Source organism: Moschus berezovskii, chromosome 11 (genome assembly GCF_049115385.1).
Source record: "Moschus berezovskii isolate FMDL1 chromosome 11, NW_MosBer_1.0, whole genome shotgun sequence".
Taxonomy (NCBI): domain Eukaryota; kingdom Metazoa; phylum Chordata; class Mammalia; order Artiodactyla; family Moschidae; genus Moschus; species Moschus berezovskii.
The window spans coordinates 35,165,638-35,183,609 of NC_142470.1; the positions used below are offsets into that span (position 1 = coordinate 35,165,638).

At 40.1% G+C, this 17,972-nt stretch overlaps 1 protein-coding gene and 1 pseudogene across 2 annotated transcripts in view; both read left to right on the top strand.

Annotated features, from left to right (window-relative positions):
• Positions 1-17,972, top strand: part of BABAM2 (BRISC and BRCA1 A complex member 2) — a 413,168-nt gene that overhangs the window by 7,831 nt on the left and 387,365 nt on the right. The gene's annotated exons all lie outside the window — the stretch shown is intronic.
• LOC148776119 (mitochondrial import receptor subunit TOM6 homolog pseudogene) lies at positions 5,466-8,357 on the top strand (annotated as a pseudogene).

The following is a 17,972-nucleotide window of genomic DNA, read 5'->3' on the forward strand; positions in this document are numbered from 1 at the left end:
AATGTTTATTAGCTCTTTGCCCTATGGTAATTTGATCACAAGCAAGATGCCAAATTTTGTCTTTTTTTAGTGATTTGCTAATCTCTAAGATGTCTAAGTGTTCCACATCCTGGAATAATGCCTGAGAGGAAAGCAGGGGAGGGCTCACCGCAACCTGTGGCAGCTGAGCCTTAATATCTTTTTTCAGCACATCACAGTGAATCAACCTTACTGGCACATGGCTGTGTTTGGGGCATCTGCTATGACATCTCATCCACCCACAACTACCTGTTGCATTTTTTGGGTCCATGTTCTGAATTTCATTACTTAGTTAAAAATAGATACTCAGTGTAGTTAATTACTAAATGGAACAGTTTTGAAAGATGAGTGCTGTCGGCTTTGAAGACTGATCTCAGATTGGCTGCTTTAGTCTCTAGCTGGCATGTTGAGCCTCTCTCTTCAGCCTCATGTCTAGAAGGAAGTTGCTGCCCCGAGAAAGTGTTAGTCGCTCAGTCATATCTAACTCTTTGCGACCTCCAGGTTCCTCTGTCCATGGAATTCTCCAGGCAAGAATACCAAAGTGGGTAGCCATTCCCTCCTCCAGGGGATCTTGCCAACCCAGGGATCGAACCCAGTTCTCTTGCATTGCAGGCAGATTCTTTACCATCTGAGCCACCAGGGAAGCTTCCCTGAGAGGCAGTAGTTTAATTCTGAAGATGGGCAACTTTTGACAGTTTAACTATCTAGCTATTCACTTGGTCTTTCCATTTTACTTGCTTTTTCATACTCTTCTGTGATCTTTTTCCTTTTTCCCTGTGCATGTTTTTATACTTTATTCATTATGTATATGTGTATCCCTAAATAATATGTAGTATTATCTTATATGTTTAAAAAGTTTATGCAGATGATACCATACTGGATGTATTCTTCTGCAACTTGCTTGGTTTGCTTAGTATTAAATTCATCAGATTTATTGATAATTGTATTTAATGGTCCTCATTCTTTCATTGCACTGCTGTATCATAGTCCATTGTCTGAATATGCCTCCAATTTTTTAATTCACTCTCATGCTGACTGACTTGTATGTTATTTTAAATTTCTTTTGACAAAGCAAGCCATGATGAACATTGTCCCACCTTTGCTCAAGAAGATATTTTGAGATTATTTTCTGGGGCAAAGGTTTTTGAATTGGGTATGTTTACCCATTTTTGGTTGTAAAAATCAGTGGAATGAGTCACCCCAACATTTAAAAACTGAATGAGAAGAGAATGGAACTATCAGAATGTGTCACACTTAATAAGAATAAGCAGCATTTTGTGAATTTTCCTTTGAGTTGTATGCTTGAACTGGGTCACAGTATAAAATGTGTGTGATGATCAAAAAAGTCTGGAAGCTACCCCTTAAGGGTATATTCCTAGAAATGGAATTGCCAGCTTTTAGGGTATATGGTCGGAGAAGGCAATGGCAAACCACTCCAGTACTCTTGCCTGGAAAATCCCATGGATGGAGGAGCCTGGTAGGCTGCAGTCCGTGGGGTCGCTAAGGGTCGGACACGACTGAGCGACTTCACTTTCACTTTTCACTTTCACACATTGGAGAAGGAAATGGCAACCCACTCCAGTGTTCTTGCCTGGAGAATCCCAGGGACGGGGGAGCCTGGTGGGCTTCCGTCTATGGGGTCGCACAGAGTCGGACACGACTGAAGTGACTGAGCAGCAGCAGCAGGGTATATGGTATTTTATTCCATTAGATATTGCCGGATTGTATCAATTTCCACCAGAAATGAATGAGAGTTCTCGTTTTTCTATAGCCTTCACAACACTCTGTGTTGTCAGACTTAATTTTTTGTGAAGCTGATGGATGTGAAGTGGTATCTCCTTATGCTTTTATTTGTATTTCCCTGATTACTAGTGTAGTGAAGAATCTTTTCATTGATTTCTTCTTTTGGGAAACCCTTGCTCATCTTTTGGGCTTCCCTGGTGGCTCAGGTGGTAAAGAATGCGCCTGCAATGTGGGAGACCTGGGTTCGATCCCTGGGTTGGGAGGATCCCCTGGAGAAGGAAATGGTTACCCACTCCAGTATTCTGGACTGGAGAACTCCATGGACAGAGGAGCCTGACAGGCTATAGTCCATGGCGTCACAAAGAATAAGACACGACTGAGCGGCTTTCACTTGCCCATCTTTTAAGCGGATTGTTTATATATGTGTGTGTGTGTGTGTGTGTGTGTGTGTATATATATATATATATAGAGAGAGAGAGAGATCTTAAAATGTTGTTTGTGTAGTTTGGATACTAATCTTTCAGCGGTTACATATGTTATAATCTCCATTTAGTTTGTGGTTTATGTTCTTAATTTGGTGCTACTGATATCTAGCAGTTTTAATTTAATGAAGTCATTCATCAACATTTTCCTTTTTAGATTTGTTCTCTTGTGTGTGTGTGTGTGTGTGTGTGTGTGTGTTTATTTGTAATAGAGAAAAGAACCATTTCAGGAAATTCTGTCCCACTCAAAAGTTATTATGTCTTTTTCTCAGAATTTTAAAGTTTTCCTTTTTGGGTCTTTAAATAGGAGTTTATTTTTCTATAGAATACATTGTAAGATAGGAGTATAGTTTTTTTCTGCCAATGGATAATAGGTTGTCCCAGCATCATTTATTGAAAAGCTCATCCTTTGCTTGTGGCTCTGTAATGCTCTGTCTCTTATTATGTCAAGTTTACATTATACATGGATCTATTTCAAGGCTTCCTGTCCTGATCAGTCAACCTCCTTGTCCTTGTGCTAGTTTGTGCTGTATTAACCATTACAACTTTATAGTATGTTGTGATAGCTGGTAGGAAAATTTCTCCTCATCCATCTTGTTCTAATTCTTAAAACTTATCTTGCTTAACCGTATATCCTAAATATTTTTTTTTATAACCTCATTTATTTTGTTTGTTTTTTGACCATGTGATTTGCAGGATCTTAGTAACCCAATCAGTGATTGAACCCAGGGCCATGGCAGTGAAAGTACCGAGTCCTAACCTCTGGAACTCCAGGGATTCACTGAAATGGTTGCATATGTAAAGAATCTGCCTGCAATGTAGAAGACCTGGGTTCAATCCCTGGGTTAGGAAGATCCCCTGGAGAAGAAAACGGCAACCCACTCCAGTATTCTGGTTTGGAGAATTCCATGAACAGAGGAGCCTGACAGGCTATAGTCCACGGGGTCTCAAAGAGTCAGACATGACTGAGTGACTTTCACTTTCACTTTTCACTTTCATACTGTTCTTTAAGGATATACCGTAATTCACTAAACAAAACTCCTTTTTGACTCACTGAGAAAGGAAATGAAAGGAAACTGACCTGGTGAGGGGCTAATTGAGAATTGACCATCAGGAAAGCTCTCTCTGAGGAAATGAATTTAAGATGAATCATGAAAGATGAGGATAATTCAATGTGAAGAGCTGGGGAAGTTGTTGTAAAAAGGGAATATCATGTTCAAAGACAGGAGAAGGCTTCCATGTTCAAGGATCTGGAAGGCCACTGTGGTTCGACTGTAGGGAAGGAGTGTGAGAGGGAAATAAGGTGAGATTCTAAACATAGTCAGGAGCTAGATTATGCAGAGTCTGGTGGGCTAAATTTGGGAACTTGGATTTTATTCTGGGTAGAATGAGAAGCTATTGAATGATTTTAAGCAGAGTGACATGATCTTATTTATATTAAAAATATTACTGGTTGTTATATGGAAAATGGTTTGTGCAGGATAAGGAAACTAATTAGCTGTCCATTACAATAGACCAGGTGAGAGATAATAGAGTCTTGGAATATGGTGGTGCCAGTGGAGATGGAAAGAAGTGAATGTATTTATAAGTTATTTCGAAGATAAAATCAAGAGTATGTTGAATTTGGGTTTTGAGAGAGTCAGGAATGACTTCTTTGTTAGCTTGAGTGGGTAGGGTAGATGGTCATGTCATCTGCTGACATGGGAAGGTGAGAAGATGGATGGAGGAACTGCCTTAATCTGGACTGATTGTTGTCTAGGTCTGCCAGGCAGCTCTCATTGTATCATGTATCATTCCCTTTACCTCTTTCCTGGGTTGAATCTCATATCTTACTTTCTTGTTTTACCCTCTAGCTTTGTTGGAGCAAGTACTCCAGTAGCATCCTAAGAAAGAGAGAAGAGGACGTTCCTTTTTGAGTTCTTGGAAGTCTGGAAATGTCTTTATTCTACTTTAAACTTGGTTGATAATTTGGACAAGTAAAAAAGTGTAGGTTGCAAGTTATATTCCCTTTGAAATTTGGGAGCCTTGATTGGTAATCTTGCTGCTGCTGCTAAGTCACTTCAGTCGTGTCCGACTCTGTGCGACCCCATAGACGGCAGACAACCAGGTTCCCCCGTCCCTGGGATTCTCCAGGCAGGAACACTGGAGTGGGTCGCCATTTCCTTCTCCAATGTGTGAAAGTGAAAAGTGAAAGTGAAGTCGCTCAGTCGTGTCCGACCCTTAGCGACCCCACGGACTGCAGCCTACCAGGCTCCTCCATCCATGGGATTTTCCAGGCAAGAGTACTGGAGTGGGGTGCCATTGCCTTCTCCATTGGTAATCTTGGGGACTCCTAATACATATTGTAATTTTATGGATGGAATATTCTTTTTTCCACAGGGATAGTAATTATAGTTGTTTTTTTTTTCAGCTGTGGTATAATTGACTAAATGTTTAAAAAACACTTCTTCTTTACCTTGTAGTATCCCTATTTTCTCTTTCATCTTGGTGACTTTCCTTAAACTGATGATTCTTGGCTGTCCATGTCTATTAAAGAGTGAGGTTCTGAAATGTGACACTGAAGCTCTGCGCGTAGGTGGGCTTGTCAGCTACTGAGCCTCACTGCAGTGTTATCAGGCAGTGTGGTGGTGTGGTTTATATTTATCTCCTATATATTTGGTCTTCATCCACAGTTTGAGGCTCATAGCTCCCCAATTCTTTGGAATTTCCTGAATGATAAGAGCAATGGGATAACATTTGACCTCTTGTCCTCAGTTTCTGAACCTGCTTCAGGGAAGGTGACTATGCATTCCCACCCAAGGTTGGGAGCTGGCCCCTGAGACTGTAGTTTACAATATTGAGTATTCCTGCTACACAATGTTGAGTATACCTCTTCAGGAATATTGTCAATTTCTCTTCTTCACATCTGTTTTTATATCGGTGAATAAGTTTGTGTTTTCTTCATTTTGTTCCTGCACATTTACTGTTAACTTATCCCTAGGTTGTTTGTTCTTTGTATGCCATCAGATAGAAATTCTTAGTGTTTTTTTGGCATATATGAAAGCTAGTACAGAAGTTAAAGTGGAATCAGGAGATGTACTGAAAAATTTAATAACAGAAATCTATTATCAGAATACTGAAGAATACTTAGGGAGAATTTGGAGAAAGGAAGCATAACTGTGACTGGAAGAGCTGAAGCATGGCTGGGGAGTGGGGCTGGGTGGGCACAAGCCAGAAGTCAGGGTGATGGGACTGGAACCCTCTGAGCTATCTTTAGAGGTGTTGGGTAGCAGCGTCATATAGTGGTGAGTATGCAGGTTTTTCAGCTGGTGAGGTCTGAGTTTTAATCCTGACTTTACCACTTAGCAGCTTATGACCTTTGGCAACTTACATACCCTTTCCGTGCTTTCTGTTACACAGGGATGATGTTAATAATTATCTTATTATGTAGTTATGAGAAGCCTTGTGGAGCCCGAAGGTGCTGCTGTGGCTGCCAGTGGGACCGATGTGAACATTGTTGGCTGGACAAATGAAACTCCTGAAATGCCAGACTACATGGGTGATTGGCTTGAGGGCATCTACTGCCTCACCACTGATAGGAATGCTTTTTGGAAGAACTTGATCTTCAGTTTGGGACTTTTTGCTGTGGGAGTGTGGCTCGCCAGGAGTTTGAGTGACATTGATCTAATGGCACCTCAGCTTGGGGTGTAGCCAAAAAGGCACATAGAACCTCTGTGCTGTACTCGAACCTTCTAAAAACAGAGCCTCCAGTCTGTGAGTGTCACAAGAACTTGCCCAGAGGGGCACCTTTCCTCCTCTGCCTGATTTCCTTTCTCCAGAGAGTCTACTCAGAACGCCAGTCTACTCAGTCAGGTTTCAGCTACAGTGTTGTTTTCTGTAAAGTTCTGTACATGGTTGCTAAGTTTCTGTAGGGAATTATCTTTGCTCCTGTTCTGTGGAATGACCTAATGGTATTTTGAAATAAAGACTACTCATAAAGATAAAAAGTTAATTATAGAGATGAAATGAGATAACACGTAGAGTAACTTGGTCATAGTGCTCAATAAATCGTAGCAACTATTATATTACTATTATTACGTTACACATAATATATATATATATTTTCATAGTTTATATGTATATGTTTTCATAGTTTATATATTATATATGTTTATTATTTCACTGTATTATTGTTGTTTGGTAGTTGGTAGAGTCACATTGGCATTCCAGAATCAGGGACTCTGTGAAGAGTGAGTGTCCATGTGAGTGGTATAAAGGAACTGTCTAATAAAACCCAGGTGATTCGAGCAAGCTAAGAACTCACACATCTATAACAGAGATCAGAAATCATAGAGCAGAAAAGCACAGGAAAGCCAGAGACTTTTGTTTCTAGGGTAACTTTCTATCTTGTTCATTGCTTTTTGGAGATCTATGGAGGGAGGAAAAAGTGTGGCTAACTGAAACCCAGCAGGGGGATATATTGTTCATTTGCAATATTTGATTATGTTGAAGAATGAATAGGTGTGAAGATACAAGGTTTTTTTTTCTTAGGCAGATGGAACCTAACAGTTTTAAATAGCTATTAGAGACTGAACATTGTTTGTCCTGAGCAGAGACAGCAACAGTTTCTAGCAGAGGGTTAATAAGCCTGCCTGGCAAGGCCTGCTGAGATGGTGTGTAGGCTAGATTAGGGAGCTCTGTTGGAGGGTGGAGAGTTAGTGTGGGCAATGGGTGGGTGAGGTTGTGAATATTGCAGAGCAGATCTTTGGCCAGGGTTCAGGGTGCATATCTAGGTACTGAAGCATCTAGAAACCTAGTGAACAGTGCAGGGTATTGATGTTTTGAGTGCTGTCACCATGTTCAGGTCATCCTCTAGGAATTAGTCCTTGAGCTTTTTTAACCATTAGAAGCACGGGTTCTTCATCCTCCTCTGCCCCAGTCCCCTACTCTTTACTTGTCTTAGATTTTTGTCCTGAGCAGCCTTCTTCTGATTATAATACTATAATACAGTAATATAAATAATGTTAATGAAACAGTTAATGGGTCTTTTTAACGTTTCAAAGGGCTGTCATTTATTTTATAGTTTGTACTTAGGATTTTTGGGGAAAAAGTCAGAGTGGTGATATTGTCTTTGACCCAGTGAACTCTGCCATCACTAGCCTTGGGAACTTTTGCTAGGATTCCACAGTCTTCCCACAGAGTCTGGGGTGGTGAGTGCTAGGATAAATCTGAGTCTGGAGTTTTAGGTGGTTGTCAGTCTTGGGCTTTTCGTGCCTTATAGTGACTTCATTTCAGGGTGGCTTCATTTGGGGAAGGGAAATAAGTAGAGGGAAGTAGCCAATTTAATGTGTGAAGGAAGGAACAGAAGATTCATTTAGTCAGTTCCTGGCTCTACTTTGCATTGTTCAAGGGAACAAAGAAATCACTCCTACCCTTATTTTTGTCCTCTCTGTTATGTGCAATTTTACGGTAGTATTTTTTGACTAGGTTTTGTTTAATTAAATTGAAAAATTTATAACTTGCTTGATTAAAGTGAGGCTCTTTTCAATACATGCTAATAGGCACATCAGTTTGTTTCAGGGCTCCAATTAAGTGTTCCTGTGCCATCACTTACATGTTAAAGGACCCCTTATGTCCATGTAACACAGCCCCCTTTTTAAGCTTCCATGTTGTTTGAATTATGTTGCTTTTTGATGCCATGGTCTTGAGAAATAATTTTGTAATTTTCCTTTCCAGGGCCACATTTCCTGAGTCATTTAGTTATCTTTCTAATGGCATGTTATGAAAGTTGTTTTTCCCATTGACCTTGCTTCTCTTGACTTTTTGAAAAACGTATCCCTTTAGTTTTCTGAAAAGGTTTTTTATCTCAACCTTTGCTCTTGCCAACTTATTGATAAGAGATCTTGAATCAAGTGGAAGTTTTGGGAAACATTTTGATGTTCTACTATTAAGTAGATATACTGCCCTCAGGAAAATCACTTGTTTCATCTGTAGACACGTTTGTAGCCTGCTAACACTTCTTCTAATACTTTGGCCACCTCATTCAAAGAGTTGACTCACTGAAAAGACTGATGCTGGGAAGGATTGGGGGCGGGAGGAGAAGGGGACGACAGAGAATGAGACGGCTGGATGGCATCACCGACTCGATGGACATGAGTTTGAGTGAACTCCGGGAGTTGGTGATGAACAGGGAGGCCTGGCGTGCTGTGATTCATGGGGTCGCAAAGAGTTGGTCACGACTGAGCGACTGAACTGAACTGAACTGAATACTTCTTCAGTTAAAAAGGATTATTTAAAAATTTTTGTGTTTCAGTAAAGTATTAACATGTCGGTTCAATTTGGGACTTAGCACATACTTTGTTTTTAATGTGGTGAAATATACATAACATACAATTACCATTTTCACCATTTTTAAGTGTACAGTTCAGTGTCATTACATACTTTCATATTAAACAAGAGCTCCCCATTCCTCCCTTCCCTCAGCTTTGGCAGTCACCGTTTTATTTTTTGTCTTTGAATCTTACTACTTGAGGTACCTCATGTAAGTGAACTCAGGAAGAATCTGTCTTTTTGTATCTGGCTTATTTCACTTAGCATAATATCTTCAAGTTTTATCCATGTCATAGCATGTGTCAAGTTTTTCTTTTCTTTTTCTTTTTTTTGGCTGCACCTTGAGGATCTTAGTTCTTATAGGATCTTAATTCTCTGGTTAGGGATAGAACCTGGGCCCTTAGCAGTGAGAGTGCAGAGTCCTTACCAGGAAATTCCCAAAATTTTCTTCATTTTTAAGGCTGAATAATATTTCATTGCATGTATATGCCACATTTTGTTTATCCACTCTTTCATAGTTGGACGTTTAGGTTGCTTCTACCTTCTGGCTATTGTGAGTACTGCTGCTATAAACATGGGAGTACAAACATCTGTTTGAGTCCCTATTTTCAGTTTGGGAATATACCCAGAAGGGAAAGTTCTGGATCGTGTGATAATTTTATGTTATCACCATACTGTTTTCCATAATGTGCTTTGTGTTCATTCACTCGGTCGTGTCTGACTCTGGGCGACCCTGTGGACTGTAACCTTCCAGGCTCCTCTGCCCATGGGATTTTCCAGGCAAGAAGAGTGGAGTCGGGCACCATTTCCTCCTCCAGAAGATCTTCCCAACCCAGGGATCAAACTGGCATCGCTTGTGTCTCCTGCATTGGCAGGTGAATTCTTTACCACTAGTATCACCTGACTGTTTTCCACAATGCCTTTTACATTGCCCCTAGCAATGCACAGGATTCTTGTTTTTCCATACCCTCACCAGCACTTGTTGGTTTTTAAAAAAAAATTTTTTTAAATAATATCCAAATGTATATGAAGTGCTGTCTCATTATGGTTTTGATTTGCATCTTGCCAGTGATGTTGATTATCTTTTCATATGCTTATTGGCTGTTTTATATATCTTCTTTGAAGACATGGCTGTTCAAGTCCTTTGCCTATTTACATTTTTTCATTGATGTTGTCTAGGAGTTTTTTATGTATTCTGGATATCAAATTCCTTATCAGATATTTGATTTGTGAATACTTTCTCCCACTCCACGGGTTGCCTTTTCACTTGGTTGGACAGTATCCTTTGATGCATAAAGTTTTTACTTTTGTTGAAGTTGAGCTTATCTGTTTTTTCTTTTGTTGCCTGTCCTTTTGGTGTTATATCCAAGAAATTTTTTTTTTCTCTTTTAAACCAAGAAGTTATTGCAGAATCCAATGTCATGAAGTATTACCGCTGTGTTTTCTTCTAAGAGCTTTATCATCTTCTGTTCTGTTCTGTTCAGTCGCTCAGTCGTGTCCGACTCTTTGTGACCCCGTGGACTGTAGCCTACCAGGCTTCTCTTCCATGGGATTCTCCAGGCAAGAATACTGGAGTGGGTTACCATTTCCTTCTCCATCATCTTAGCTCTTGTAATTAGGTCTTTGATCCATTTTGAGTTTTGAATTAAATATTTTAGGGCTTGGTATAAGATTAGGGTTCAACTTATGTTTTTTTTTGTCCATGCATATCCAGTTTTCCCAACATTGTTTATTGAAAAGACAATCTTTTCCCCATTAAATGCTTTTGGTACTATTGTTGAAAATCATTTGATTATATATTCAAGGAATTATTTCTGGGCTCTCTATTCTATTTGGTTGGTCTTGTATGTCTCTTTTTGCTAGCACCACACTCTTGAGTATCATATCTTTGTATTAAGTTTTGAAGTTGAAAAGTATGAGACCTTCAACTTTGTTCTCCTTTTTCAGGATTGTGTTGGGTATTCGTGAATCCCTTGAGTTTCCATTTGAGTTTTAGGATAGCATTTTCTGTTTCTGCAAAAAATGTCACTGAGGTTTTGATAGAGATTGCATTGAATCTATAGATTGCTTTGGGTAATATCAATATTTTAACAATAGTAAGTCTTCAGTGAACATAGAATGTCTTTCCGTTTATCTGTGCCTTTAATCTCTTTCAGAAATATTTTTTAGTTTTGAGTATTCAAGTCTTTTGCACCTTGGTTAAGTTTATTCCTGAGTATTTTATTCTTTTTGATACTGTTGTAAATGGGATTGTTTTTGTAATTTCCTTTCCAGATTATTTATTGTTAATATATGGAACTGTAACTGAATTTTGTGTGTTAATTATGTATTCTGCAACTTTGATGAATTTATTTATTAGCTCTAACGGCTTTTTTCTGATGGACTCTAGGGTTTTCTAAATGTATGACCTTGTCATGTACAAACAGAGGTAGTTTGCTTCTTTTTCAGTATGGATGCCTTTTATTTCTCTTTCTTGCCTAACTGCTCTAGTTAGGACTTTCAGTACTATTTTGAATAGAAGTGGTGAAAGCAGGCATCCTTGTCTTGTTCCTGACCTTAGAGAAAAGGCTATCAGTCTTTCACCATTTTTTTTTCCCCTTCAATTTATGCTTTGATTTAAGCCTTTGGCCGAGAAGGCAAACTAAATTAAGTACTGTGAGGAAAGCTACAACAGTACTGAAGTTGTGAACTTAATTCTTGAACTGTAAATTCTTATGAAACTCGCTTCTGTAAAGGAGGCCACCGCAAGATTTACTATTAGCCAGAATAATAGTAAGGGGAACACCCTCATAGTTTTACAAACAGCTGAGGTCCTTAAAACTCAAAGAGGCTTTGTTTACCTTTTCAGTCTGTGCAAGCACATAGATTTGTGTCCACACTGTATTTTTAGCTTTATGGTGTAAATGTGTCTGAGTACATACTGCTCTGTGTAGGACTGAGGGATACAGTCAGGAAAAATAGAGGGGATGAACGTGTTGACAATTTGGACTGTATATGAGTGGCTTTTAGTGGACTTCTGTCTATAAAATAGTCACAACAATAGTAGCAATAATAGCAGTAATAGTAGCAATAATCTTGGCTAGGAAAATTAGGTATATAACCTCCTGCAACATCACATCACTGCATAAGGTGTAGATATTAGCATACTCTTGTTACAGGTGAGGAAGCAGTCCTGAGAGGTCAAGGTAAGGGTCTCAAGCTGTTACATGGCAGAACCAGGATTTGAAACTAAGTCTCTGATTTCACAGCCCTTTTGCTTTCCCCTGAATTTGTTGTTTTTGTTTGATTTTAGTTCTGCCACCATATCTTAAGTATGGACCTTGATTCATTGTGGTACCAAGAAAGTACCAGGTAATAAATGAAGGTACTGCATATATTTTCTTTGGTTGGTTAATTTGAACTCTGAGGTGATGTCACTTGTCTAGCCTTCTCCTTTCTTATCTCTGTCTGTCTGTGCTTGCTTCTCTTTAAAGGCTGGAGAGGGCTGTGCTGAAATTGAGTCAGGCCTTTGGGTCAGTGCTTCTTTAGAGGGAGTGGAGAGCCTGTTATCAATACACCTGCTTCTACCTAGAATAGAAGCCTTTTAATTGAGAATTAGTGACCTAGCAAATACTATTCCTTGTTATTGTTACTGTATTAGTGTAGACCAGGCTGGCATTGGTTAACTCAAGCAACTTTATATTGAGCATGTGCATGCTAAGTCCCTTCAGCTGTGTCTGACTCTGTGTGACCCTATGGGCTATAGCCTGCCAGGCTCCTCGAACCATGGAATTTCTCAGGCAAGAATACTGGAATGGATTGCCATTTCCTTCTCCATGGGCTCTCTCCCCAACCCAGGAATTGAACCCTTGTCTCTTGTGTCTCCTGACGAGATGAGTCTTTGCCACTAAGGCGAGTCTTTGCCACTAAGGCGAGTCTTTGCCACTAGCGCCACCTAGGAAGCCCCAAAGTGTTAGTCTCAGTCGTGTCTGACTCTGCCACCTCATAGACTATAGCCCACTAGGCTCCTCTGTCCGTGGGATTCTCCAGGCAAGAATACTGGAGTGGGTAGCTATTCCCTTCTCCAGGGGATCTTCCTCACCCAGGGATCAAACCCGGGCTCCTGAATTACAGGCAGATTCTTTACCATCTGAGCCACCAGGGGAGCCCTCTTATATTGAGCAGTAAGGACAGTGATATAGTAAGAGCTGTTATCATTAATAATGCTATCATTATAAGTGCTTTGAAAAATATTATCACATTTGATCCTTATAATAATGTCTTAAGGTAACTGAGATTCAAGTAAGGTAAGTGCTTGTTCAGGGTCATCTAGCTAGATGATACCATCAAAAGCAGGTCTCGCCTCTTTTTCTCCATTACAGGATCTGCCTTTTTGCTGATTTCAAGCATATATATATATATACACACACACACACTCACACACACATATACTTGAAATAAATATACATACACACACATGTGTTTGTTGTCTCAGAGAAGGCAGGCTTCTCATCTGGCATCACAGCTATGTCCTCAGTGCTAGAATAGGACCCAGCCCAGTAGAGGAGCATTAAGTATAAAGCTGGGAATCTGAGAGTAGATGTCCTGGTTCCAGGTTCAGAGCCATATCACAGTTGTCTCCTGGGGTAAACAAAGTAAGTCATTAGGACCTTGAGGTTCTAATGATCCATGAGGGCATCGTGGATCAAAAAAGTGGTTAGTTGTTGCTACTGCTCGCTTCCCCTGGACATTAAAGTTTTCAGTTCATTGATTTAAAAAAACTTCTATTGAAGTATAGAATATATTCAGAAGACTTCACTTAATCAGTGTGAATATAACTGTGAATTTTCACAAGCTGAACACGTTTGTGTAATCAGCACCCCCCAAAACGGAACATTACCAGCCCCTTATACATCCTCCTGTCGCTCTTCCTTCCCCATACACAACTACTATCCTGCCCTCTAAAAGTGTAGATTAGTTTTGCTTTTTTCTTAAAAAAAAAACATTTGGTATAAGCATGGCACCCCACTCCAGTACTCTTGCCTGGAAAATCCCATGGACGGAGGAGCCTGGTAGGCTGCAGTCCATGGGGTCGCTGAGGGTCAGACACGACTGAGCGACTTCACTTTCACTTTTCCTTTCATGCAATGGCGAAGGAAATGGCAACCCACTCCAGTGTTCTTGCCTGGAGAATCCCAGGGACGGGGGAGCCTGGTGGGCTGCTGTCTATGGGGTCACACAGAGTCGGACACGACTGAAGCGACTTAGCAGCAGCAGCAGCAGGATTTATATTCCACAAGACACCATTTTGTGTCTGGTTTCTTTTGTCAAACGTTATGTTTGTAAGATTCTACATTGTGGTGGATATATTGATTCTCCTGGCTGAGCAAGGAGTTTTCCATTATTTGAACACACTAGTTTATCTCTTTGGCTGTTTGGATATTTGGGTAGCTCCTGGTTTCTGTCTTTAAAAAAAAAATTATTTAATCTTTGGCGCTGCTGGCTCTTCCTTGTGACCTGGGCTTTACTCTAGTTACAGTGACCGGGGGTGCTCTCCAGTTGCTGTGTGTGGGCTTCTCGTTGCATGGCCTCTCTTGTTGTGGAGCACAGGCTCTGGTGCTTGTGGGCTTCAGTAGTTGTGGCTCTCAGTCTCCAGAGCACAGGTTCTGGCGCTCAGTAGTTGTGGCGCTCGGGCTTAGTTGCTCCGCCGCATGTGGGATCTTCCCAAACCAGGAATCAAACCTGTGTCTCCTGCATTGGCAGGCGGATTCTTTACCACTGTGCCACCAGGGAAGCTCCTAGTTTTTGTCTTTTGTGAATAGTGCTGATGCTGACATTCTGGTACATGTCTTTTGGTGAATGTATATAAACATGTTTGAATCCTCCAGATTTTAAATTAAGAACTGTTCATTAAGTAGAATAGATATTTAAAAATGATTTCCATTTCATATTGTATCTAAATAAGGGAGGAGGTTATGGAAAGAAAAAAAAAGGGCTGGAAAGCAGGCAGAAGGACAATTTGGGGAGATAAAATTGGGAGAGGGAAAGATCAGAGAGAAGAAAGGGTGAAGAAAACCAGAGGCTAGTATCCTGACATTGAGAGGGGCTCCTATGTAAAGGGAGCTACTGAAATAGACCCCTGACCCAACCTTGAGTATGGACTTCAAGGTTACTTTACTTCTTTTTTATTTTTTTCAAGGAAATTAAAAAAATTTGTTTTAAATTATTTTTATTTATAGGATAAGGTGTTCATTGGAGGGACTGATGCTAAAGCTGAAACTGCAATACTTTGGCCACCTCATGCGACGAGTTGACTCACTGGAAAAGACTCTGATGCTGGGAAAGGTTGGGGGCGGGAGGAGAAGGGGACGACGGAGAATGAGATGGCTGGATGGCATCACCGACTCTGTGGACATGAGTTTGAGTGTACTCCGGGAGTTGGTGATGGACAGGGAGGCCTGGCGTGCTGTGATTCATGGGGTCGCGGAGAGTCGGACACGAATGAGCGACTGAACTGAACTGAACTGAACTGGTTTGCTACACATCAACATGAATCAGCTATAGGTATACATATGCCCCCTCCCTCTTGAAATGCATCTCTTTTTAGTCTCATCAACTCTTCTCAGAGGCTCTTTGATTTCCAGTCTACCCATTTCCCTCCATCTACATTGTCAGCATCAACTCTTACCTAACTAGTCTCTTCATAAGTGCTCTAGGTCTTCTCTGTAATTCTAATCAATTTAAGTTAAAAATAAAAAATAGATCCTGTGACTCATTCAGAATTATTGAACAGTTTCCCTTTGCTCTTAGAATAAAATCTCCAGATGCTCATTGATTTGCCATGTGGTTGGGCTCCTCTCCCTGTTCTGCCTTATCTTGTGTTGCTTTCCTCCTTGTTCCCTTCCCTGAGCTTCACTGACCTCTCTGTTCCCAGAAGACCCCAGACTCTTTTCTAGGTGGGGCTTTTGCTCACTTTCTTCCTTTTTCTGGATCATTCTTTCCCATTACCAATTGTCTGATTTTCGTAATGCTTCAGGTTTACCTTGAGTGCAGCTTTTTTTAGTTTCAGAGGAGTCCCCTAGCCCCTATCTGAATTAGATCTCCTGGCTGTGTTCTTCTGTAACATGTTATTTTAGCACTTACTGCCATTTGAAATTATGTGCACAGCTGATTATTTAATGCTGTGACTTGCCAGACTTTTAGCTCTATGAGGGCAGGCACCATGCCTTTTTTGTTCAAAACTTAAAACCCTGCAGGTGGCACAGAGTAGACACTCAGTAAATACTTGCTGAAGCTCTAACAAACTGTGCTATGAGTGGAGTAATCTCAGTGGCTCACCTCTGGGAAGTATCGCCTGTACTGCCAAAGTGCCACTGAAGGAATGTTGATCAGGACTGAACGCTAAGTAGGTTAAGTGTCAGTCTGCAGCCTAGCAGGTACTGTGTGCCTGTGTTATACCTGTGTGCGTGTGTAAACAGGTACTATATGCCTATGTATAACTGCATGCACGTGTGTGTCCTAAGTTGCTCAGTTGTGTCCGACTCTGTGCGACCCTATGGACTATAGTCCACCAGGCTCCTCTGTCTATGCAATTCTCCAGGCAAGAGAGTACTGGCATGGGTTGCCATGCCCTCTCCAGGGGATCTTCCTGACCCAGGCATTGAACCTGGGTCTCCTGCATTGCAGGCGGATTCTTTACTGCTGAGCCTTCAGGGAAGCCCATATATATACCTCTGAATTTCTAAGTGTACACAGGAAGATTTGGAAGGATATTAAACAAACTTTTTTCAGTGTTTAACTTAGGAAGGGGAAGGAGTGTGAGCAGTGAAGGGATTCTTGGTACTTTCATTTCCATATTATTGTAGTTTTTTTAATAGTAAAAAATTTTTACTTGTGTTTATTTAAAAAAAAAGGTATATTTGGCTTAAGAACAGTTTCTGCTGTAGGAGCCAGTGGGATGAGACAGTAGCAGGAGATATTTGTCTTAGTATTAGGAGAAAAGACAGACATTGGGATAGAAGATAGAAGAAATGGAACTTGAGGAAGAATGAAATTCTAGAAAAAATGTATTTTTCACTTTGTGCTTTTCCCGGTGTAGGCTTATCATCCGGATTCATTGTGTGAATATATATTTTATATTGTAATAATGACAGAACTTTCAATAGTATTCCCGAAAAGAATATAAAATTTGTTTTATTGTGAATTGAACAGTGGTTTCGGAGCTCTGAATAGACAATATCTTTCTGTATATCTGCCATAAAGAAATGGGTGATAAATGTATTTAGCATTTGTGAATAGTATAAAGCTCTCTTTTCATTGGCTTTCTTTGTCTTCAGTAAATCCATGAGGAATGTTTTTATAATCATCCCTTAAAATTTATGTGTATATATTTTTAAAAACATGTGAGGACGTAAGTCTCAGAGAGCTAAGCAACTCATCCAGGGTTACTTAGCTGATAAGTGGTGGAGGATAGGACTGGATCCCAGGTCTTCTTTATCAGATGTTGTTTATTTTTCAGGAAAGCATTGGCCAGAAAAAGATAAGAATCACTTATTAATATAGTATGCTGTGGAATGGGTGTTTTGGCCATCTACGTCTGTGAAACATCTTTACAGTAACAAAACTCATTTACTGGATAGATTATAGAAACAGACAGTTGAGACTAAAACATCAGAAAGAGGTCAGTATTTGAAGTTATTAAGATAAAGCTGTCTGAAATAACATTTTCTAGGCAATCAGTTACTACAAATGAGCTGCTGCTGCTACTGCTAAGTTGCTTCAGTCGTGTCCGACTTTGTGTGACCTCATAGACGGCAGCCCACCAGGCTCCCCCGTCCCTGAGATTCTCCAGACAAGAACACTGGAGTGGGTTGCCATGAGCTAGCTCTCAGCATTTTAGATAATTTGACAAGAGTTTGTCGATGTCTACAAATCAAAAAGACTATGGGGAGAGAATAAAATTTTATAGTTGAAACTGGAGCAGAAATTAAAAACATGTAGTTTTTTATTAAGACTGTCACTGATTCATTCTTTGACCTAAATCTCAGACTCCTTTGTAGTTCTTTTTTTTTTTCTTTGCTTTTTCTCCATTATTCAGGTTATTGAACAGTTGGAAGCTTAAGTGATATTGCAAATCTTAACTAAAAGTATGCAATTATTGGCATTCTGGAATAATTTCTTTTAGTACAGCCTTGTATATTCAACTTTTCCTCAGAGTAGTATTGATCATATTTTTGTGTAATAAAAATATCTTTGGGAGTTGTTTGTTATTGGCAGGTTTTTATAACTACAGCAGTTCCCCTCCTGTCCTCACTTTATCCACGGGAGATATGTTCCAGAAACCCCCAATGATGCCTGAAACTACAGATAGTACTGAACTCTACATATATGGTTTTCTTTCTCTACACACATATTTATGATAAAGTTTAATTTATAAATTAG